General features: G+C 29.3%; 1 protein-coding gene across 3 annotated transcripts in view; it reads right to left on the reverse strand.

The window, feature by feature from the left end:
* Window positions 1-27,546, reverse strand: part of LOC130896393 (neurogenic locus protein delta) — a 177,363-nt gene that overhangs the window by 105,026 nt on the left and 44,791 nt on the right. Inside the window, exon 3 of one of the 3 annotated variants that reach the window (XM_057804446.1) lies at window positions 15,387-15,399. The exons of the other annotated variants lie outside the window; for them this stretch is intronic. The gene's annotated coding sequence lies outside the window, so the exon portion shown is untranslated. The remainder of the gene's footprint in view (window positions 1-15,386; window positions 15,400-27,546) is intronic. 3 annotated transcript variants of the gene reach the window in all.

Below are 27,546 nucleotides of genomic sequence, written 5' to 3' on the forward strand. Positions count from 1 at the left end.
AAACATCAATATTCAAGCATAGTATAAATAATCAAAGAATACTTCTATTCTAATAAATTAGCTTCAGTGACATCAATGCAAGGTTAGAAGAGTATAAACAGTTAGTTTTTTATGGTAAAAAACTAAGAGATTGTCGTGAGAGGTTACTATAGAAAATTTATTATTCTCAGTCATTTCAAAACGACTTTTAACGGTGTAGATATTTAACATGATGCTAATGGATCTTGCCTGATTTAGGGCATGTATCACCTAAATCAATAGTAGGAATCATAAGCTTATTCATGTAGTAACAACAAAATTATACCTTAAAATATTTAAATTATGGCCACATATAAGAGAATAAAAGAATGAGAAAACACTTTCTGAATAATTATGAATCCAGAAATATATACTTAGTAAGTACCTATTAAATTAAGGTATCAAGAGAAGATATACTTACATAGGTACAGTTTGTAAGATATGTAGGTTATAAATGAAGCAAGTTTTATGGTATTAGAATAAGTCTATTTAGCCTAATCCACCTTAATAAAGAATACCAAATTAGATACGGTAAAGATCTGAATCTTCTGTGAGTGACAAAGTAATAGATCTATTCCAACGTCCACGATAAAGCTCGAAAAAATATTGGCTGAACAATGTATTCTAGATTTATAAAATCACAATAGTTCTGAAATGGTCGAAGTTTATTATATTCAAATACATACTCAAATATTGCAAGTTTATTATGAACTTATTGTGTATATAATTGTCATACATAAGTTTATAAATGCAATTGTTTGAAATATTTCATTTCAAAGTAGGTTAATTTATAAAATTTTCAAAGTATTTAACATTATATCGATGAATTACTCTGACATTATAGTTTGATATTTTTTTGTAAGAATCAAATAGTTTTCAAAATAGTCATCGTGTCATCTGATTTTGTTGTTTTCAAACATTCCGCATTGTAGCTAGCTGCAAAAAAAAACTCGATTGTGTCAATATGACATTTTTTCAGTAGATTAAAATAAGGTAAATGTATGTTTGGCTCCTTAATGGCTTTCAGTTTTTTGTCTTGTATTTTTGAATTTGCGATGGTGATTAATTGGATTCAAACTTGTTTGTCAACTTCAAAATTGAAATACCTTCTCCTAATTTCTATATTATTTCAAATTTAACCATTGTATATAAACTTGCGATAACTAAGACAATTTCGGGGCATTTAGTGAGCACTGTAATTCTGAATAGTAAAATATCTGTTATACTATAGTGGAATAAATCATATACTTCTGATAGACATAGTCGAAAGATTCCGATTTATTGTCACAGCACTTACATAATTGTTTTTACTGAAAAGTTTTTATATTGAAACTGCTTCCATTAGTGTAATGTGTTTGCTGTGACCAGTTTAGCAGAAAAAGTTTTTCTAAAACTCATATCATTGCTTCACATTCACAAGTTTAATCATTATGTTAATTATGAAAAAGTTACTGTTATTAATAAGAAGGTAAAGAATAAAAGCAGCTTTGTATGTTAATTTATGCTAAATGCCCTATTTGATCTAATCGCGAAAAACAAATTAATCTGTGGGATAAAGTTCTTTAGCATCTATATTCTGTCACATTAATTTGAATATTTGGAGAATTATTATTCTAGTACCAAATCTGTACAATAACGAAAGAGAGTGAATTATAGAATATTGGAAATTCGAAATCAAAACAAAAAATGTGAAAAGAATAGTAAACCATCCAATCTAACCAATTTTGCTTCAAATTATAATGTTCTTTTACATTAGAAGAAGACATGATTCCTTATCTGCCACATACCGTTGATCAAAAAATATTGAATTGGAATTAATTTTTGAGCTTAGGAAAACAGATCAACAAATGAGTTTTCAAAATATTTTCACATTATATATAAAAGTAATTAATAGAAAATATCAAATTGTATGATGTCATATCAGAACATTATTCTCTAAGTTAGACAAAACTTGACAAATAATTTCTGTGGGAACCAGTATGAGCTCTGTCTCGTTCTCTCTGTTGGATTAGTTAGAGTTGTGTTTGAACCATTTCTTATATATGCCTATATCTACCTATTTCCCTGTCGGACCTATAAATGATTTTTTTTCAGCTTCCCAGTATCTACATAATGAAATTATCAAGTATCAAGCACCACATATGGAGATTTATAAAGATTTTGTGAGTTGAACAATTCTCTTGTTTCTTGTGAAATGTTTATTTTTAGTATATACTTGAGTATTTGTAATTAATCATAATAAAAAATTAAGGACGATTCCTCTGTCGAACAGGATCCCATTAATTTCTATCACCAAATGATTCTATATGTTTTAAATTGATTGCATTTCAATTTTTTATGGGTACATATTGCATTAACTTGTATGTTTGTAAAATATCATTTTTTTGGAGACGGACAAATAAATTACGTCAAAAAGTCTTTTTTCCGGTCTCAACCGATTACGTGCACTTGCATTTTCCACATCCCTTTAACTAGCTGACCCTTCGTCCCTACTTCAGCTTTTTGAAAAGTTAACCCCGGAACATCTGCCACTAATTTTTTATCGGACTTTTATCCCTTTTCTATTATTTAAAATAGTATGAATAGATAGTACTAATATATTTGTAAACTCTCCCTTTGGTAAAAGTCATGCATCCCTCTGTGTAAAACTGAAGCAGAGCTGGAGTAAGACAAAGTGGTTAAAGCATATAACTTGATCGTTAGTTATCGGAAAACTTTATTAAATTCAGAATGTTCCGATATGTTATAAATATTGTTATAAACAATTTAGGATTAATTATAGAGATTATAGAGTATTGCCAGGATCAATAACAAGTTACAAAAAATATTTGACTCGAGACACTAGAAACAGAAAGTTTTTTTAAGTTTTAATTTTCAGAGAATACACACACATACACATACATGCATATATGTATATATATATATATATATATATATATATATATATATATATATATATCGTTTTCGTAGTGGGACTGTGGCAAAATTAAACACCAAAGTGTACTAACTATAATACATACTGAGCTTTTGTTTACTTATGTATTCTCCGTCTGAGAATCAACTATTTAAGAATTGAGGTGTGTAATATTTCTATCAGTTGATGAATCTTTTTTGAATGTTTCTTAAGAAATATTACAAAATTTATCACACCGCAATTCTTAACTAATTCATTCCCAGACGATAAATACATAAGTATTCAAAAGCTCGGAATATATTCGAGTTAGCACATTTTGGTGTTCAATTTTGCCATATTCCCAATACGAAAACGCTTTTAAAGGTAAAAAATTGACGTTTCGATCTATTTCGCTCTTTATTAAAACAATATCAAAATTATTGAATTATTGTATTATAAGTGTACATAATTTTTATTGTTGTTATACTTTTATATATATATATATATATATATATATATATATATATATATTTCGTACTTGACCATAATTTCAGTTCCCGACATTGAATACAAGTATCCGAAAGCTCGTAAAAATATATTACACTTTGATGTTTAATTTACCACATTCCCACTAAGAATATACTCAAGTGTCAGATAATTTTTTACAATATTCTGTCAGATACAACGTCTTCAGATGATAACCTTTTCAGAAATAGGGTAACCTAGATATTAGTTAACTTAGCTCCTGTGACCGTTACTTGGAACTCTAAAATCAATTGAGCTGATGAATGTACAATGAACAGTGTTGTAAATGGCGACAAATTAAGATGAAAGATAAGTTTATTTATTGGAATTATGATCTCGAAAAAGCTTAGAACGAATATGGATGACAACATTGTTCAGAAAGGTGGGATTGGGTGTTGTTCATGTTACCCTAAAGATAGACTCGTAATTTGAATAACAGTACTTCTTCTCTCACTACAACACTAGATGTAGTGTGGCAATAAATGGGCATACAAGACGTACTTATACCATCTTTCAGACGTAACAGAATTTGTCATAAAGGTTCCATTTATTCAATGAAAGTTGAATAAATACTGGAAAGAGTGTCAAAATAGTCGATCAAACGTCCAGCTTATCTTATCATAACATACTATAACAAATTTAAAGTGAGTGTTTGTCAGAGAATTTTGCTAGCAATTTTTAATTTATGTACATGTTTGTTTTTCTGGTACTTGGCAATATTTTTTGTTGAATGGAATTTGAAATTACTTTCAGATTGAATCTACATCATTGAATATAATCTTATTTATTATTATTGTGTATATATACATATCTCACCGCTAATAACCCCCTTGTGGTCGGAGTGGTATATTGTAAATTAAAACTATGCTTCACTGTCTCATCATCTACTTTGTGGAATCTATTTGAAATCATATCAGAACATGCTGTCCAATATAATATTGTTGATATAAAGAATATTATATAACCTACTACGGTCGAATTGTGATTTACCTAATTCACTTGTATAAATTTAACATTTGTATACTAAAAAACTTCTATTTCTTATGTTCATTGATGTGCTCATGGAACATATTCTCTAGAAGTTCAGCGTATATTTAGTTGCAGATAATTCTTAATTTTCTAAGAAATCCTCTCACTTCATCTGTTGAAATTTCATCAAGAATTTGATAAAACAGATATTAACGCTCAGTATCTAATGCGCAAGCAATATATTGATTTTATTGAGGATTTATCAACTTCAATTAATAATCACTCATATGTCTCTAAGAACCATTTTTTTGACCCTCAATACTTGTAAAATGATTGAGAATATTATTTAATTATTAATTGATTGACTCTAATCTCAGTACAGCAAGTCAACAAAATAATTGTAGGATTGATTATATAAGAGAGTTGCCATTCATGAAATAGAATCAACTTGTTTACTTTTTATTTAATACAAAAAAATCCATGCTCAAAAACACTTTTGTGAACATATAAATATCGCGAAATCAGTTGAATTATTCTACTCATCGAATACGACCCTGAAAAATCATTTTTTTAAGCTCAGTCAATCCACCTTTCAGATGGAATAATAGAGGAAAATGATTAATATATTCTTTTAGTAGGTATCAAAACTAATGCAAGTTTGTTTTTGTAGGAGGATCGCTTAAAAAAGTAGCAGCTGGTCAGTTTTGTGGTCAGAGATATACAGAAATTATTATAATGTTGTATGGAAATAATTAAACTATATGGTACTTATAAATGCTACTGAAAAGTTTTGATGCATAATAAAAATAAGATTGAAATTGAAATATCATTGGATATAAATGTTATGTTAATGGAGGTAACAAACTTTATATATTCTTTTTCATATTCAATATTCTTGTTTTCCACAATTTTAAAGATGTTAAAAACCATAAAATTTGTGGTTGATAATAACAGTTATTCAGTAGTTTGACAAAATAATACTAGGATCGTTAAATAAAAATGGCATCGGCTTCAATCATGGTAACTGGATTGACAGCTTCTACTAATGTATTGAAATTTATGACTCAAGACTAAGTTTATTTCTTAATGATAATGATAAACATATTTTCCATCTACTCGTGGACTATAAATCTTATGATGGATATGATTTTGAAAAATACTTTTTTCTCAGTTGTATTAATTTTTGGTATATTTTTTTCAATTTAAGAAGTTATCTTGATTTTATGTTTCGAAATTATTACGGTTTCCGTCAAAATATTAGACGACCTTCAAAACTAATTATATAAATTACTGGATTAACCATCATATCAATACCAAAATACAATTTGTTTTAACCATGGAATAATTTTCTGTTCTTGACATTAAGTAAGTTGGTATAAAATTCGGTTTCCATATTATTGTGTGTGACATCAAGAACATTGGTTTTTTTCTTTGAATTTAAAATTTTTCATGATAAGGATTGAATATTTTGCTTATATTATCAATTTATTGGAAACGCAAGACACCAAAAGAATGGCATATTCACGTTAAGTTTTTGAAGTTACCAATTCAAAAAAGAATTGAAATAAAGAAAATATATGAGTGAATCTAACTGCTAATGTAATAATTTTCTTATGATGGGAATAAATTTAGTACCATTATCCTTTGTAGGTATTTTAATACATATCGGTTTCTAAGAATGAAAGAATTAGAAAACTAGAGAAATACAGTTTAACATATCAATCGGTCGTTACGTTTTTCATTAAATATTTTTCCTATTTCATTAATTAATTATGTGACTATAAAACAGAATTAGTGTGCCACAATAATTGTACAACGAAATAGTAAACAATTTGGCGAAAAACCTATCATGCCTATTGGTTACATTAGTTCTGTGTCCTCTAAAAAGTATCAAATGTAAAGTTTCAAAATATGAAAACTGATTTAAATATTGAAAAATAATATCTGTTATTCTGATATTCAAATTTGTGAAATTCATTCCATGACAAATAATAAGAGAAATTTGATTATTAACCAAAGTACAAATGATGCAATAATGTGGGATAATATTTAGCGTTTGGAATCGAATATGGTCTTCTTCTGGCTATGAATAATTGAAATGAAAGGAAAGTGATATTTATCATTAATAAATCGAATAGCTATGAATATTTAATTTATAGTAAAATAATTCAAATTGAATGAGTAATAAATTAAAACTATTATCTATATAATACTAACAGTGATCAAATGAAGAAACCTTATCTAATAAATAAATTCTAATATGTCAACAAAAAACTACAAGATCGAGCAGAGTCGTATCGAAACCTGGAGTTTGATAGACTTTCGACCAGAAATTGTATCAATTAATTTCATGAGTCAAAATTCCAGCGGTATCATCCCGAAGTCCCAGACATAAACGTTGACTCCTAGAATCACCCAAATTGATATTTAGAAGTTTATTGTTTCAAAATTTAATTTAATATTTGTACTATCGAAGCGAGCACCTCCATTTTAAATAGAAAAAAAAAATGAAAGTTGTAATTTTTATAATTAATCGAATAGTATAACATTTATATAGTTTTCCCATATATTGAACTATTAATATGGTGTGTGTACCCATTATAAAGATTTGAATTCCTCTCATATCTCTTTAGATATATCAGTTCCACTGCAGCAGTTCTGTGCGATTCGTAATGTACTTCAATACATACATCTTTATTTACGACTAAAACTGCAACTATGAATACAATTTACATTATTATAGAAAATTCTCAAGCTTGTTGAGATCCTATATTCATAAAATATTTCATAGGTAGATTGCTATATAAAGTCATATATACGGAAGTTAAATATCTGATCATGTTGAATTTTCAGTCGTAGAACACAGTATGCGATATATGTACTGAATAAACAAACAATTATGTCAATTTAAAGTACTCCTTTTTTAATTTAATTTATGTTTAGTTCACAGAATTTTGATGGAAAGGATTACATAATAGAGGAACGTAGCGCTTAGATGAAGATATTCATGCTTATTAAGATCACGTTTCTGCCCCTACCACGGGAAATATTTGATTATATTATTTTGAATTAAATAGTTTAAAAAACAATTCAAAAGTCACTTCTGTCTTCTGAAGATGAAATTTCTGTAGCTAAACATATTAATTAATAAAATAGTTCATCGATAAATGTTCATCCCAATCTAGATATATCAAGGACACCAAAAAGTAACGTCGCGTCGTATATGTGCATGCCGATATTTGATTATTATTGATCAGCTCATTATATTGTGAATTCGTGTCAGACATTTTGCGGTTATTGTGAGTTCTAAATAATCACATATTAAAACATCGCCTGGTTATGCCGAGAAAAATATCTCTCTCTTTGGATACTTTATGTCGATCTTAGAAAACACTGAAATACATCCACCGATAGATTATTGTTATTGGATGAATATAGAATTTCCTGAACAATGAAATGAAAACGTTAATTTGTATGATAAGGATTATTCCTCGAAGAATAATGGCGGCAAAAACATTATGGCCTTTGGAGTTACAATATATGGTATTGCTTCCTGAGTGCAATGTTTTACAAAAAACTTTGTGCTTAGACCGTTACTCAGTACATTTATAAAGGAATATATGATAATTATTTTGAAAGATGTGAATTAGACAATTTCTTTATCCACTTCGACTTCCAGATTTCACAAATTTAAACTATCTATAGAGTTGTTAAAAAATGTTATTTACCTCAAAGAGGGACGACATAGAATTACATATACAAGAGTACATTTGTAGTCCTCCAAGAACAAAAATTGAGCATCCTGTGACACCCATACATGAGCTGCTCCCACAATTGATTTTAATGAAAAAATAATATTCAAAAAGACATTAGTTTATTCTCGGTCCTCTGGTTTTATTTTATATACAAATTGTTTTTGTATATAGTCGTATGATAATAATACATTTATTATTTCAAAATTATGAATTTCTATATAATTCCCTACTTTCCGTTAAATACTAAGTATAGTGTTGAATAAAAATTAAAAAGTTGAAGGATTAGTTTTAAAAAACTATTTTTCGTGCAATCGTTAAAATTATTAAACTAGATAATAAATAAATGCAAATAAATATATTTTATTAAAATATAATAATAATAATTAATAATATTATATAATATAATATTATTACTCTAAAATCAACAGCAGTTCAATTTATTTAAACAATATCACCGTGCGCTATTGAAATGATAAGTTTGAATATATACAAAATATTTTGACAGTTCTTGACAAAATGTAAAATTTCTGATACTGATAACGATATTTCAGTACCTTCCACTCCTCCTGAACTCAAAAGCGTTATCTCAGATTACCAAACCCTGAAACATACAGAGGCCACAGTTTTCGAAGAAGTTCTGTCACGCTGCTTGCCAATACTGGGGCTGATATTTCAATTCTCAAATGTCACGGTGGATGAAAGTACACGACAGTAGCGGGAGTATATATAGAAGACTCTATCGAAAATAAAAAGCAAATTTCCAACTCAATTTCTGGCGATATAGTATCTGGTTCGAATGAAGACAATAACAATAATAAAATAACTAGATGTAGTTGCTTCAACTTCTGAAGTAAATGTAAGTGATAATACAAAGTGTATAATTAATATATATATATATATATATATATATATATATATATATATATATATATATATATATAAAATAATTTGTTGGTATTCAATAAAAAATAATTCTTGTCTTTGTAGTTTTTAAAAATGTCAAATTTGGAAGTGACGTTCGGTTTCGCGGCCGTTGTTACGGGAAATACTGACCATAATAAAATTAAGAAACAAAACTGTATAATGTTGATATTGCAATATCTTTTTGTTAAGGAGAACCTATATTTGATTTGAAATCTATATAATTGTAGATTATATAATTTATTTACTGGACTACAGTAACCACCATTTTATTTCAGAGCACTTTAAAACTGAAAAAAAAAAATATTTATCAGCCAACAATACCACGCAACAAATAAAACAACCTCATTTGACAAAGAACATTCAATCTCGTCATACAAGTATACCACTTAGTGGAGAATAATGTCAATGCTAGGAACCAGTAAGAATTCTTCTCAATAATTAACTAACTGCTTTTATGTAAACATACATGTGTTATATTTACTTTTCTAATCAACTCTTTGTTTAATTTGTTTCCTACGAATCTGTGAATACATCATAACCGGACAGAAAATATATTTCCCATACCGCGGACAACCAAGAGAAAATGGATAATCAAACATATTTGTAGAAATTATTATGTAGACGTGAAATGTTTAAGTGCTTTCTATTACAACAATAATAATATACGGTATTCAATATACAATTGTTTATCTCATTTATTAATACCTACAACTTCTGAATATTGAAATTAATATTGCAAAAGGTACACAAACGTGGCCATATATGTCAGATGTTAAATAGGTTTGTTTCAAATTTATTGTGGGAAAAGTTACAAAATTTCATCACAAAAATCCCGCACACTTTCCTGAAAAATGACTGACGGTTATGTCACTGTATACATTCTTGTATACGAGGCGATTTAAAATATTTTTGTAAAACGACACATATTGCTTATTAATGGATTGTTATACTAATATTCGAAAAAGTATACGATTATACTATTAGTTTTGATCATTTGTTAGATATCCCCACATATTTAGTGTTTCACAAACATTTCATAAAGTGACCTCATTGATATAATTCTGAGTATACTATTTTATACGAATAATAGATGCATTTAGTACAGGAGGAAAGCACTTCAAAAGCCAATTGGCGCTAATGAGTGCACCCACATAATAAATGAGAAACCAGCTTAGCATGGGGCTGAATACCCCAACAGAAAAGGTTATTGTAGGTCAATTATACAAACGCCATATAATGGACAAAATAATTTACTTCGTGAGACGCTCAGAAGTCTGAGCCTGTCCATGATAACCGAGTTTTTATAAAAGAACTCCTAACTAAGAGGTGGTCTAGCGCGTCGATGGCGATCAACTATAGGTTTTTTGAATGGACAATGACGTAGGAAATGGAGAAGCAGATTTGCAAATCCTGGTATTAAAGAGAATAGAGAGAATGCACTATTCAAGAAGAACCTACAAATAATGTAGCTTCGTAGTATTACTCACATTGGCTTTAGCGAATGTTTTTTAGTCACATCATCAATTATGCATAATTTTGCTTCTATTTAAATCAATTGAGAATATATAATTTGGCAGTGATAATTTGAGTGTAAGAAAGAAAAAATATTGACAGACATCAACTCAAGTGCAAACGACGGTTGTACAGCAAATATATTCAGTGCAGGATTCCGAATTTGAAAAAGACGATTTGTATAATCATTTACAGAAATAGAATTCTCTTTCTATTTTTTGGAATATTTTATTTGTTTAGTTACTAGAATCTTAAGCTCATGATAAAATCGAAATGAATGTTATATTTTCAAAAGCTGTTTACTGAGCGTATTATAATATCTTATTCCTATAAGATGCGTGGAAACTTTTTATAAGAAACTGTTTCTGGTACGTAAGAATGCGAGAAAATAAATAATTAAAACATATGTGTATTCCCAGAACTGTAATTATATTAAATAATTTAAAGGTCACCACGAGTCAACGAGCATCTCAGGTGAGGTCAAAAACCCAATTATGACAAGCCATTATATGATGCAACAGGTAGATGAGAAAAATCATAATAAGATATTACTCATTACTGATATACAGTTTTACTTGATTGTTCCTAGTGACTAAATAAAAAGAATATAACTTTCGAAAAAAACGAACCAGGTACAAATAACCAATAATTCTATGAAAACAATTGTAACAATATTGTTATCATGGAAAAGTTCCTATTTGATATCTCTGACCCTGACTTCTAGAATACAAAAGTCATTCCCCATAACTCCACATGCATTCTGTACTTTCCAGATAAAAAACTTCTCCCTTCTCAAAAATAGAGCAAAGAGGAGATGGTAGTATAGTACAGTCCTTCCTTTAGGGAACTTTTGTTTATAGAATATAGAATAGTTTGCCATAGACAAAAATGACCAGTTGTTGAACTCTCAACAACAACATGAAAACATGCTTGCTAAATCAATCAAAATCTACTCATAAGAGTAACAAGCAGACCTATCATTAAATTAATAATATATGTTTCTAAATCGCTTTGATTTTAGGTCTCATCTGATTTAAAATTAGTTTCTTTTTATTTTTTAAAGACAGATAAAAATTCCAAGTTTCAACCTGTTGCAGTCTTTATCAAAATCATCTACATATTAAAATAAATACGCAAATTGTCAGTGTCAAGTAATATTTTGAAAAAGGCTACAAAATGTCGAGACGTCAAAAGGTCTAAGAAATAAAAAATTAATAACACATATAATTCGGTCATATGCTAAGTTTCTAATAATGAACTTTAGAAAATTATAAGAAAAGTTGTAGTGCTTTGGAGAATGTAGTTTTGAAAAATGTTTGGTTATATTATTAGAATTATATGTTTGTTATATGTAGTTATGACGTGAAATGAAAATTTAAAACCAATCTGTCATTAATCCAGTAATAAAATGTCTGGTGTGTTTCTGTTTGGTGCTAATTACTTGACATCAACTACCACACTTGATAACTTTCTGAGTTTCCAAATTGATACATTCAATAAATTACTGATGGAACCCCAATTTAAAATCACAAAAATTCATCGGATAGTAGTAACATAGGCTAATGAACATGTGAATTGTCATATTGAATGGAGGGCGTATTGAGTATATGAAATCTTTTTCAAGTGCCTAGAAATTGAAGAGCATTGTAAGAAGTTCATCTGTTCAAAGTGGTAAAGCTGCTGTTAAAGGAGGCATTATTTTTCGTGGGCGTACAGAATTGGTAGTACTTAATGGAAACATACATATTTACGTGTAATAAGTGATTAATGATGGTTACATTTGTTTCATGCTGGTATCGGGTCAACTTTTTCCGATTTTATCGTGCAAAAGTAAATGAAGACACCACTCGCAGAGGCTCTTTAAAGACCTGTCACGCCTTTTACTCAGACTTCAAAAAATGGATAATAGAATAAATCAACAACCTTATAAATATATACAAACTATAATAAATAAAAACTTGGTGACAAAAAATCGTGATTTTTAAGAACATAATTTCAGAATTCAAGAACTTTCTTAACTTTTGTAGAAAATTTCAATTATTACTTGAGTATAGCTACTTAATTAATTAATTAATACCCTCCAACCATTCCGGCCTTATTTTTGTTTTAAACAATAATTATCGTATTATGTAATCTTGCCTGGTCTATATCAAACTACGTATTGGCCTCTGGACTTCTTTCTTGTTCATTTCACTTGCTTGATTATTTTTAAATTGGCGTAAACCGGTCACAAAATATTTAATAAAATTTGACGTTAGGAATTTGTTTAATTTACTTATGGAAGTTTTGTTAGGGGCAGCCATCATGCAGTCATAAGAGACTTGTCAAACAACGTCCAATATTGATCTATGAAACATTTTGACTTTGGAAAAAATTGCATACAATTTCTTGCACGTTGTCTTGCACGTCATGTCAAGCTGCCGTTATGTACCTCAGCAGTACGTTAAATAGTAGAGAGTTTAATTATTATCAGTAACTGGTATTTATTTGGTAGGTAATGTATGATCTGTCTGAAATCGAAAATCAATCCACAATGTTAATTTGAGAACAACATACCTGAAATAAATTCTCTGATTTACTATTCTTCTGAAAAGACAATTTGCGTCATGATTATGGCTTGATATAAAAAAACCATTTATTCAAAAGAATTGTATATAGCAGAAGAAGTTTTTCTTAAAAATAAATACTAAATAGACTTACCCTTGTAGTATCCCAGTACCCTTTCTACAAGATTCCTTCCTGTTTCCTTTCTTTTATTATTCAATAACACCTGCTCAGTTAATACCGGCATATCTTCTTTTGCATGAAAATTTCTAAATACACATCTGAATAAATTCGAGAGTGATCCTTCTAAACAGAGCACATAATTTTGGAAATTTACTTCAGAAGAAAGATGGAACTGATTGAAAATATGTACATTCATTTAATCATAAAGTCCTAGATTCCTTTATTCACAGCTTTAACATAGTAGGTAAAACTCCATTCTCTAGATTACAAAAAAGGCATTTTGTTTGGTCATCTACTGAATCATACTTCACTCCAAAAATCTTCTGCGTGTTATACTAAGTTGCTGTTTAATATGAACAGTATAGGCTCTATGAGAGAGAAATATCATATTTAAGGATCTATACGAATATACAGACACTATTTATATCGAATCCATGATAGTAAATTATGATGATTCTAAAACTAAAAATCGTGTTCACAGATTTTTCTCTACAAAACAAGGACAAACCCTCTGAGTATATGGTTGCATCCACCTGCTTTTTATTTGTTATCATTAAGGTGTACGTTTCTTTGCATTGATGCCAGTATCTAAATTTAGAAAGTTATATAGGATGGTATGACCTACTTTTTTATATGACCGTATCTTTGAAGATGTGTTAAATTCACTTTGGAACCGGTGCCAAATTCTTTATCCAAGAACAGAAAATTTATATGCTTCCACAAAATTAATAGTATTTAATTCAACATCGATCTTTCACACCACTCATGTTGCACAGGAAGTTATATAATACTAAATATTTTTCTTCAACAAATATGTCACGTAACTGCTTACTCTAAACGTAGTTAATTCTTGGTATACGTGAGGATTCAAAGTGATTTTACAAATTCTGTTAAGCATTACGCATTTTATGTGATTGAAAATAATGTCAATTTGATTCCAGAACTGTGTACTGAGTAGTTCATTGAAACGATATAGTTGCATTATCCGGAATATTTTTAAACATAGAACTTTCTAAAACCTCCCATATTATCTTCTCAATTATATTTTCAATTAATTTAATTTAGAATTTGTGGAACTGTTGATAACAATCATACGACCACTAAACCAATACCCCCACAATAACATTGTAGGGTTGGTGCTGTGATAGTAATTAGCGTATTCAGGATTCATTTTAAGGACGAGTTTTCACATATTTCCTTTAGCAAACGAATTAAGTGAATTTTCTATACCTCAATGCGAAATATATACAAGGTTATCATCAACGTTGAAGTAAACGATAGCGTAGGTCAAAGCACCTCAGTTCTTGGTAATTAATTTTCTTGACAGAACTTCAATCTAAGAGCGAAATTTTCAGTTGTCATTTATTGGCAGGTAATGAAGTGGGAACAACTGAATCGACTACAGTGCTCGATTTGGCCAAATTATTATCAAATAATTCTCTTAATATAAATAAAAACAAGAAGATTTAATAAAAAATTATTTCACATATTTTCCGTAGCTAAGTGGAAAGAGGATAAAATAAATAAATGGATAAATGCAGTTGGAAGAAAAAAATGAGTAAAGTATAACCTTATTCTATATCGTACCAATACAGAGTAGTTATGTTATTTTCTAAAATTAATATTTATTTTGTGAATAAACAAAATATATGCATTTAAATAAATATAATTAGATGGAAAAATTAACGATTGGTCGTGGATTTATTAAAATCGTTTGTACTTTTTGGGTTTCTGAAGCAGCATGTTTACGACTGCCCCAACGATTGTAGACGCAAGAACTGCAAATTGGTTTAACATAACGGTCTCAATTGATTCGTATTTTCATAAATTATTGTAGACCTGGATATGAAATTTAAAAGTTAAAAATCTTACACACACTTGTAGAATTGTGTCATAACTACATAGCTGCATAAAAATTATTAAAAGTTTGGAAGTTGTAATCAACTCAGTTACGATTAACAATCTAATTATCATCAATATTTCATTTCAATCAACTTTATTATCAACTACTTACTATTTCAGCAATTTGTAAAATGCAGTTGTTATGTATCACATTTGCTTACATTTCGTTGGATTCTGAAAAAAAATTTTCAGATATTCATATAGATTAACACATATCAATATTACAAAATTTTGAATTGTATTGAAGAAGAATTTTTAATCATGTGACCAACTTATGTGCCTGTTTTACAAATATCAATAACAAAAAAAATCTTCAAATCCGTAATATTCCGTACAAAGTGTGTCTAAATAGATTCAAAATTTTGTCTTCTATGGGCTGCTAAAAGTTTACATTGACCTAACAAACACACTGTATAGCTTGAAAATCACACATATTTTTTTTCTACCCATAGCTATTTAACTAATTTCAATATTTATTTTGATAACAGAATAATTTATGTAACTATTCATGAGTAACATATTTATAATCACGTGTCTTTATCAACTTGTTCCAATAATAATAATGAAAGTTGAAGAACAACTTTTACAAATACTGAAACTGCTGCAGTCTGTTTTAAAAATTAATCGATTATACCTTTCCAATGTACAATTAAAAAATGTTGGTGCGTTCTCAATTTGAAGTTGGTTCAACGTTTTTGGCATTCCTTTGAAACCAGCTAATTTTTTTGTGTTGATTGCTTAATGAAATACACGCAACTACTAGATATTTCTAAGTAGAAATTTTAGTTATGCACTTTTATCATTCTATCACAGTTTAGCTGCTACAAATATTAACATTGTTGTATATAATATCCAAGAACAGTATTAACTGTGTTTTTGCTTCACTACTTACAATTCAAGTATAATTTATGAACTGACGAAACTAAATTCTTGGTGCAAATTGAGTTTACTCTTATATTTAACTAGTTACAGTGGAAACACTCTGGATAAGTAGGTGGAAATGTAAAAATTATGTTCTAAAAATTGAAAAACATACTTGTTTTATAATAATTTGCAATTTGAGTGTCATCTGTCATTCAATTCATTTTCAGTCCTCGAATTTGTTTCTGAATTTTAAGTTTTGCAGTAAATGTAATAATGATTGTTGCTTTAGGATTATGGTGATTCGATTCTGGTTCAAAATTTGAAAATATTTCAATAAATATTTTCATTTCTATCACTAATATCTGCCAAGGTTATCATGGAGAACAAATTTGTAGCGTAAAACTCAACAAATCTCTGCTCCAGTCAACTTCCCTTTTTTTCTAAAATATGGTATTAATTAAACACAGGAGAGAATCCAACGAGTACTGGACAGACACTTAGAACTGTTTTGATCAATGTCTTGGATTATTTCGAATAGATGATATATGATGATACTAGTCATCACATCGTTCCAGATTACCTTACGCTCAAACATTGTTTGTCCAACACCTACTTCATATTCCAAAGAAATTTCTATAGGCAAATGGAAGGCTCCTATGGGATCCCCTCCCACTCCCGTCAATGCCAACATTTTTATGTACCATTTAGAAAACAAAGAACTATCCTCCTCCCCTCTCCGAACAAGTTGTTGAGTATGATATGTTGATGACACTTTTGTCATTTGGCCCCATGAAAGAGATACTTTAAATTCCTTCCCGCTCCATCTGAATGGCGTACATCCTTGTATACAGTTTACGATGGAGGTGGAGGAGAAGCCATATCTGCCATTCCTCTAAGTCATAATCAGAAAACTTTCTCCACACGGTTTCTCTCACTCTGTCTATCGCAAACCCACTCATACCAATCGTTTCCTCAACGCTCAATCCCACAAGAAATCCCAAATCGCTAGGAGCGTATCCCTTCCTTACATAAAAGGTGTAATAGACAAAATTTGCATCTTTAAACCCCACAATATTCGCACAATCTTCAAACCCAATCAGAAACTCTCCCGTCTAATCAGATCCGTCAAATGCAAAATATCCAATGAACACCATGGAGTGTATGAAATTCCCTGCTCAGATTGCCTCCGTTCCTATATTGGCCAGACAAATCGACGTATTTCCGTCAGAGCCAAGGAACACTGTCACCAATTCCGATATTTCCTCCACTCTTGCCCAACATCGTGTCCATACCGAACACACAATCGATTTCAATAGAACCAAAACTATCGCCCCACTCCGCTCCTTCAAGTCCAGGATTATTCGAGAAGCTATCGAAATAGAGAAACGTCCAAACTGTCTGAATACAAGTGACGGTAGCCAGAAATTGCCGCCAACTTGGAAACACCTTCTTCATCCACTTCGCTCCAATACCAATACCAACCAACAACAACATTTCCTCTAGAATCCCCCGAGAAGCCAATCTCTACACATTTATTACCCCTCCCGCCAATGATATACTTCCTACGCTCGCCAAAACCCCAAAACCCGCCAATAGATCCTCTATAATTGCAAGTCCAGACGACTACCTCCCCAGTTTATTTCAGGAACAGTAGTGAGTGTGTTAGTGTCAACATTGTTCTTGATGGTAAGCATGTTATTTTTATTTTGTATTTTAATCATTTTATATTTTTTTGTTTCAGCTCATTTCTACGATAAAATTCCAAGGAGTAGGCAAATTGAGACCTTGTAATCAACCAGGAAAAAGGCGTGATTCGTTGCGTGTAGTAGGCAGATTGAGACCACTGAATCAGATCACATCTTACCAATGAACAAATAACCACCCTATCCCCACCCTTCTCTTGATAAATTACATATAATAAGATACTACTCTTTGGCTATCTGATTAATTGTATTGAATTTCATTGGACGAAATGGAAATTATAAATCAGTATATTTCTAATGAATAATCAATATCAGCATCTCCTACAAAATAGACGGTTAATATATTATTCGGTCGCATGAGTAGACCCTACTAGGGATCACAAGGGTTTATAAAGTATAATTAAATGCAAGTAGGGCTATTCATCCCAAAGACTAGCTGTGCCTGGTTCGCAGACTTTTTAAAATTGTAAGTGTTGAAATAAGTAACTATTAATTATTTTTTAATATCATATACATCTGAAAATAGTAAGTGGATTAACCAAGTAGTTCATAGTAATATAGACTTTGTCTGGGGTTCAATGTATCTTACAATTTTAATACATATAATTTCGTTGGTATCCCATGACATATGTAAAGCAATTTCGCGTACTTACATAAAAAAACAAATTAATGTAAGTGCGGTATACTAGCTCGTCTGCTCGCTCTTTTGGAAACCGGAAGTCTTCTAGATCATCCAACTGTAATATATTGTTCAACAGTAGCGTATCAAAGCAGTCTATTATATAATGTTACCTAATGTATGTATTCATTTTTCAATCTTGTCATCAATATATTTTTCATAAAACTAATTCATGATGTTCACAACTCGTATAAAATTTTCTAATCTATTCGTGTGTGACAGTTATGAAGAAGGTAACCCCAATATGCAAGGTGCGTATTATACATCTTTTGCATATTATATGTATTTTTCCAAATATTTGCAAATATTATTAGTAAATAGCAAATTGTGCATAACTGAACAAATTTTAAAAAATGTAAAGCTGTGGCAAGCGTTTCAACAAACAAACAATTTTATAAATCTGTTTCTTTGAAACAGTTTTCAAGAAACTAATCTTAAAGCAGGTAGTGAACCAGTTCAAAGAAAATGTATGGATAATAAAAAAATCTGAAGCAGCTTTTCAAAATATCAGAGGAAAAACGGGAAGCATACTTTTTCAAACATTAAAAAATAGAATTGAGAACAAATGTGAATTTCAGTTTGTTAGCCTAATAGCTAATATTTTAGATGCAGTTTAATGCAGTCATTTTAATATTTTTTAGGAAAATTAAAAGAATTAATATTTCAAGGAATGGCAATAAATGCAGGTTGCTCGCATGGCAAAAGAATCAAAGTATGAGATCTTATTTGTTTAAGTTTCAAATCGAGATGTTGATAGTTTCAGTATTAAAATAATGTATGTTGCACCTTAATAAAATAAACAGAAAAAAGGCCGAAATCTAAACAATAAGTTTACCCGGAAGCAAAAGGGTGTAAAACAGAACTTAACAGAGTTAACTTCTACTTTTCACATAATTCAAAGACAATTGAATCTACCACCTGAAACCATTGGGTGGTCGTAGATGCATACGGAATATTAAGATACCTTCCAAACTTCAAAGGGTTTATTAGTTTATCGGCCTCCTTCTGTTTACATCAAAGAAAAGATTTACAATTTTATTTGTTGATGATTAACAACTGGTCTTCCAATACAGGATGGTTTTTAGTATTTAATTAATATTTAATTTCTGTTTCTCTTATTATTTTAAAATTGTATGATAGTAGAATAGTCATGATAGGAAGTAATTATGGAACATATTTGTCAATAGAAACAAATTTTAATGATGGATATTAAACATAGATGTCATAGTGCAGTTAGACTAGGTTACAACCAATTATACCGCTTATTTGAGAGTGATACAATAATTATATTTCGGAAATTATAATGTATTTGACATATATATGTTAGCACCAATAAATTATCGCATAATTATAATATGGCCTTAACAAAAACAGAAAATATACACGTTTCTAACTCGTATCAGTTGGATTATTAGATAATAAATTTCTATCGTACAATTGTATAAATTAAAAAATTATATGGGCTTATTATTATAATATAGTCTACACAACGCATTATAATAAACTGACAATGATTAAAGAAAAACGCATCAAATGTTTAAAAAACACCAAACACCAATATTGATTATTTCACTTTTTTTCATTATGGTGGTAGATACTTCATAGTGAGGCCACTTCGAATGCAACTAAAAAAGAGAATAACAATGACCCATATTTCTGTCACAAGTGATAGCCAATGTGCAGTGGAATGCTTACACATGAATACCGACTAGTTTTGTAGATATGTGGGGAGTGACTATTGGCACGAACTGCATTGCACGTTACTTATATATTTCAGAATATAAATATTTGAATAGATATTAGAAGTTATGCTATCCTCTTTTAAAAGGTCACATAGCTGGAAAATAAGCTTAAAATCATTTCTAAACTATTAAACAAAATGATTTTAACTATAATAAAACAACCTTTTTACCAAATTTGAATGTAGATGATGTCTATTCTAGTAATAAATAAGAACATTTTGATTATCTTGTGAACATGTTAAACGGCAGGAGAGAATATTTGTCTTTGATATTCAATCTTATCAAATTGTCTTTAATATATATGTAACTTTTTCTTGCAGTTTTTTCATTTAATCCGACCATACGCCAAAAACACAAACTCAGGCCACCAGTTTGAGGCATAGAACTTTACTATTTTCCAATTGAAGCAACATAATATTTCTGCCTAATCCACGAAATCAATATCGTATACATAAGTTTGATAATTTCTGGATGGCCTACTTTTCAGGTATAATTTCATTTTTATAGGCGCTGTATTGATGTTACAAGTTACTCACCACAAATTTGCTTTTATTGAATGAACTTAATGGACACTCCACCTTCTTGTAGTAGAAGTATTACCTTAAGTTATACTGAAATTGTACTACACAATATGTTCTGCCTATAAATGGGCTATTGCTGATTAAATACAGCTTGATGCAGAATGTCACTTAAGACAATTAATTGTAGCTCGGTCCAAGATCATTCGCGTTCATTTTGACTCGATTAAATTTTTCCTATGTAGGTAGTTGGTAACTCCACAAAACTAGTACATATAAATATGCCCAAAAATAATTATATATAATTATTATATTATGAAAATATTTTTTACATAGATAGAACGATCAGTATCAATCAGGTCAATATCAAATTTTACTTGAAATAACCTTCTTGTGTAAAAGTCGTTAATTCTATAAAGTTGGAGTAAATATTATTGCTATGATAGGTATTTTGGTTGTTATACTGCTATAATGTGAAACAAAAATTTGAACTTTGAGTGAGAAAAATGCATTTGATTCCAGATACAGATTTTATTAAAAAAAATTCAAGAATTTAAGTGTCGCTGTTTGGAAACAACTGCAGCAATTAATGAAAACACTAATACCTACTGATATTGTCTGAAACCAGAAAAAGTGATGCCAATGTATAGAAAAATAGAAGGAATAAAAGATACTTGGTTATATGTGATATATCCATCGTTCTGTTGTGAGTCATTTCAAACTATCAAAGTTTCCATCTTCGCAATCTGTATATTAACATTAACGTCATTTATTTTGAGGAGGACATTATTTTTCATGAGTTCAATGTTCGCCTGTCAACTGAACATAAGAGCCCTTTCTTTTTATTTTTTATCTTCTTTCGATTCTGGGAAAAAATTTAGCTTAGTTGTAAGAAAAATTATCTAGATACTTGTTGACTACCTTACATACATCTCAATAACCACTCATCTTCGGTAGAGCAGTTTTATGCACACATCCGCATAAAGTAAATTTCCTAGTATATGCGGTACATGAAATCTCAATAATCAAAGCAATTTAATGTTTATTTGGCCAATCAACCAGATGTCCACCAACAGAGAGCTGAAAGGCAGCTGTCCATGCGAGAGTGTTTCGATAAAAACTTAAAATAAGACCTACAGTCTTAAATAAGATAGGGGCAAAAGTTTTGAGAAAATAAAATTGACCTAAACTTTGTTTTACGATGAAAAAATATTTATTCAAGTTATAAATAGCGACATACTATCAATGAAACTTTCATTATCTTGTCGGATTCTAATCGGTAAATCAAAAATTCACGTACAGAAAAATCACTGTGATAACGTATGGTATTGCCTAATTTGCAGTATACGTTAATTCAATCAAAACTATCATATACTATACTAGATCTACCTAAATGCAATAATCACACGTTAAATGATATATGAATATGAACAAGCAACCAATTCATTGAAGATCTAAGCAAAGAATTTAATAAAATGTGCTATTTCATAATAAAATGTGCTATTTTACCTCTTAAAGAAGTGAAATACTTCAGATTTTGTTACTCTTGATACTTGGTAGATTACCTATATTAAGGGTTGAAGACGCAGAAGTGAGGAGATTTTGATATATTCTCTTTGCATCAACGTTTTTGATTCACGTGGTGAACTGGTCTTAAGGTCATACTGTATTTGAAAATGATAATAATTTATAATCTGCATTTTCCAGAAATAGGTCCTTAAATGGAAGGAATATCGAACATCACGTGAATATTAGCATAAGAATTTACAAAGTGAACTTGAGGAAATAAATTGGAATAATCAAATCAATGGAATAGAAGTAATATATTTAATGATATCAATGGTAACAAAATGGTTTTCTTTATACACAAGGCTGAGATTGAGGAAGTAACTTCGGGTAATCATTTGGAAGTTTTATAATTTATTTATATATGTTTCGAATTAAAATGAGGAAATTCATTACTAGCAATACATATTTTTGATAATATTGTTTTTTATATACTTTTTTCAAAAACTTTAATAATCAAAACTTATAAGTGTATTGTTGAAAGTATAGACAAACTTCCAATCTAACATTAACCACAAGGAGTAACACAAAGAAATACAGTAACGTAACTTAATATTTCGATTTATATTTACAATTACAATGTCATTATATAAAATCTATAGATCATTGAAAAGTATACAGGATGCGCTGGTACTTAAAACTCATTACCATATTTTTTCTATACAGTACACTTTATATCAATTTTCAGCTTTACATTGTCTATAAATTGAAAATATAACTGTTAAAACTACATAATTCTCACTTTCACACTTATTTAGATGCTCGAATTGTCTTTCTTCTCTATTTGACAATACCGAAGTTCTTTACAAAAAGCTGACATACAATTATGCAATTGGATTAGCGGTCATATTCATCCAGATAATTCTTATTCTAGCTTTACTTAAGATTGAATTTATTTATCTAATAACGTTACAGACGAATCTTATACTAACATCATATAGAGATGTCGAGATATTGTCCTAGAATTTTTAATCATTAGTTATGTTTTTTAGTCGAAACCTCTTCTTCACAATCCGTAACCTCGTGATAAGAAACGTTATTATTTCCTGTTCGGTAAATATAGTTCAATTGTCTAATTATAATAACACGTAATTAATGACAATTAGAGATGGTATTTAAACACAATTAATTCCAGAAAACACCAATACTTTTTTATTTTGATAGATGCAAATTTCAAAATAAAAACGTTCATGTTTGATTATTCGTTATAAAATTTTATAGCGGATATTTTTGCAGTTGGTTTTCTATAAACTGTCTTTTAAATTGAGCGAGTGACCACCATCAGGTACTTTCTCCAAACAGTTCTTTGTTCTATATTGAAATCAGGGTAGTGTCAAAATTAGTGCCATCTCGCTTCTACCACAATACAAAGAATTATTTCATATTAACATATCTAAAAATTATATTCTACAATTAAATTAAAAAGAAAATGTTAAAATTATTCATAAAATCACATTATTTTATAGAAAACAAGGTGACAAAATAACGAATATTACGGAAGATAATAGATTAAAAAATTAGTGAGAAAGATAAATGAAAACCTATTAATTATTAAACAACAAACACAAAAAAGCAAATTCTATATTGCAAATCAAATGAATAATTGTTGCTATACAATAGTTATAAACAACCAAATAACAATACGCAAAGTAATCAAATCAAAATCTTCAGAATATATGACCTATTTCAGTTCTATTTTTTTTATTTATTAGAGACATTTAAAAGAATAAAATTTCACCTTAGTACAAGATTTAACCTATACAAGGTTTTATGGGAAGTTTAGATCAGTAAACTGAATGTTATAACACAGTATACATTTCATTATACATCGTAATAATTTTTAAAGAATTTGCGTATCGGTAATCCTATAAAACTTTGTTGTTGGTCGCTTAGTCATTTCCGCAATAGTTGCGCCAAAGCTTGAAAGTAAACATTATGTAGTGAAGTAATCAATTACATAAATACCATATGTCCTGACCTATAAAGGTGTTCTATTTTTCGAGACTCAAACAGATGCAAAAGGCAAAATAATTTACAGTTAGGTGTAAAGTGTAGTATTTAGGATGTTTTCACCCTACATCTCAGTCTTTAGAGAAATTATATCATGTTCTAAGTCTTTCTACTTAACGGTAAAAAGATGGTTTGTTTTGATATACTACCCCCCAAGTCACGCACCAACACATATGTTATCTATGTGTTCGAAATTTATAACGTAAATATTTCACCGCATGTGTAAATAGAAACATTTTATTATCGAAGATTTCACCAAATATTGGGGCATTGATGTGTACTTTCTCCAATACTACAAACGTGCCCTATGCAGTGTTATTTAGAAAACAAGGGCTGTTATAGCCAATTCAATGTTTGATAATGTATGTATGTTTTTTTTCAATTTCAATTAACAAAAGTATGTAACATCATCATTTTTTTCTTAATATTATATTACTTCATATGGACCAACAAAAACAAAAGCTGTAGCACGTTGGGGCTAGAATGGGGTATTATTTATAATTTATTCCAAGTGATCTTCTATTCTTTATTGAATATAATTTAATTTTCGTATTACTAGTGAAATATAGAGAAAATACATTGAGTCGAAAAGGCGAATTTTATATATAAATCTGGTATTTATTGGAACAATAACATTAGACACTAAACCTACTAAAAATTAATAGCCGATATCGATCATTATAATCACCAATAAGTCAACAAAGTTTAAAGACGTTTTTGTAGTTAACTGAAGCGTATGATCTACATTACATAGACAATGAATTGCTTTGAGAACCAAAATCACGAAAGGTTGTTCTAACAGAGCCGCAAAGTGATGGACGATTATCGGCATCAACCTGTTCAGCGTAGAAAAATTAAAAATTTTAAAAAAAGTGATTATTTAATGGAAAAAATTGCTATCGGTGAGAATTTCGTGAATGGGTTGTGTGAATAAAAATCAAATCATCAAAGCAAATATTTAATTAATATTTGTTATTAATATCTTTAATAGATCATTTCTTTACCCAGGATATTGTCACATTTATTAATATAATACTCGTGCTTCCCATAACTTCCAGACTCTTTTTAATTCATTTATATTTCGATACTGTCTTCTCTATTAACAATTATTGCTTAGGTTACTTCAGTTATATATTCCTTCCCTGTTTTTACAATTATTCTAGCGTAGGGTGATATAATGAAATTCTCTTCCATTTCAAGTATTTCTTATGTTTTTTTACTCCTGCTATTATTTATAATATAATTTTCACTATTCCGTTTTCCGATCTTCTATATATGGCTTCACTTCTACAAAACTGTGAAAAAACTCTTCAGGACACATGACGCTAACTTATTCAGTCATAGTAGCGAATAGATTGGTACCAGTACAATGTCTAATTTAAGTTGTAAGCTCGCCAATTTCATTAGTTTCACATTTTTGTAAAAGCGTTCAGCTTTTTATTTGAACTTTTTTATAATCAATCAACTAATAATTTAAAAATCAGTAGTAAAGACCGTGATATCTTATTTCGTGGGTTATTTTAAATTTCATAGTTAGACAACAGTTATCACCGACTATATTTGTATTTCACATTTCATTGTTGCACCTTGCATTTTGTTTCCTCAGCTTATGGGCATCATTAAATTTCCTGGTACCTTTTGTCTCAGATTTTTCTCAATTCCGATATTATTACGTTTATTTTAATTCTGTTCTATATTATGTTTGGAAATCAATCACAATCCTCGTCTCTTTATATATATTTCAGCTTATTAGTAGTTAGTTCATAGTTTTCCCAATCCCCCGTTAAACAATTTAAATTTCGGCAGCTTTAATTATTGTTTTGCGCAGTGATTATTTGTCTATTCTTACCGTGATCTATAATTATATTTTGAATTCGTCTTTCTCTGTATGTAACTATTATAAATGCAATTTTATTTGCTGAATTTTGTATCTTCATATTTTTTAAAGAATAAAATAAAATCGAGATGATTGAGAAATGAAAAATGAATCTGTCATATATTGTTCATTGAAGGTTATTGTTGAGTATAATAAAAAACGAACTATAATGTGAAGAAAGCAAGATTTATGGGTAAGTTTTTTGTCCTTTACTTCTGCCTCAAAAGGTTATAATCATAGCAGCGAATAAAATTGGATTTTGTACGAACCCCTTAAATCAGATTAAAATGATTTTGATGTTTTGAACCGGCGGAGAATTCTTCCGAGAAGAAAAAGATATGGCAACCCAGTCACTCAACCGATTTTCTAATCAAACGATTTTAACGGCCTCATAGTTAATAATAAATCTATCTAGAAAATGTAACGTGGAAAAATATCATCCATACCTTTCCATCAGGGATATTTCATAAAAGGATGTCTAAAGAGAAATAAGGGTTTAAAGTTATTTTTATCACAGACAGAAGTTTTGTTGTCTAAAGTAATTTTCTAAATATTAGTTTATCATTGTATTTATCACATTTATTTTGTTAACTATACATGAAAATGTATATAGGTTTTATTGAAAATTTTTGAACATCGCAATTTATTTGTGTACATATTTTTCCCACTGTTTACTACCACTTCTGTTAAATTTAATATGACTTTCTTATTACCTGCAGAATAATTATATAAAATTATTTTTTTCATTAAACTAGAAAGATGCAGCTGCCTATGTGGTTGCCATAAATATTTTGGTTTCAAAGTTCTACAAATGTACAAGACGAAAGCAACAATTTATGATCATTTTATAAATACCCTCATCGCAATAGGTATATAGCTAATATCACAAGTTAACCTTGAAACCACTTTTATAACTCTTTGTAGTAGTGGATAGGTGTAAATTTCATTGCAACAAATTGGTACTTTTTAATCAATAGGCAAGATGCACAGCACGTTTATTTAAATTTTATGACTTTTTAAAATCCAAATGATGGTGGTAGAATGCTTTTGCACGTACCAATTTTAACCAAAATAGATGTCGTGAGGATAATTTTTTCATGAATTGTTATTCATATGTAATATATTTTTTGATAGAAAATAAGAGATACGAGGTGGGAGTAAAACAAATAAAAAAGTACTCAGGCATACACCATCAACTTAACAAAAAAAGTTGTGGAATCTGTGTGCATATTTTGAGGAGACAAAAATTGTATATATTTAAAATTTATTATTAATTGGTGATTGTTTATTTTTGATTTAAAAAATATACATATGTTGTAATGAAAAAGGGGTTATATTATTTTCACTTTTTTAGTGGCGATAA

Source organism: Diorhabda carinulata, chromosome 1, assembly GCF_026250575.1.
Source record: "Diorhabda carinulata isolate Delta chromosome 1, icDioCari1.1, whole genome shotgun sequence".
Classification (NCBI taxonomy): Eukaryota; Metazoa; Arthropoda; class Insecta; order Coleoptera; family Chrysomelidae; genus Diorhabda; species Diorhabda carinulata.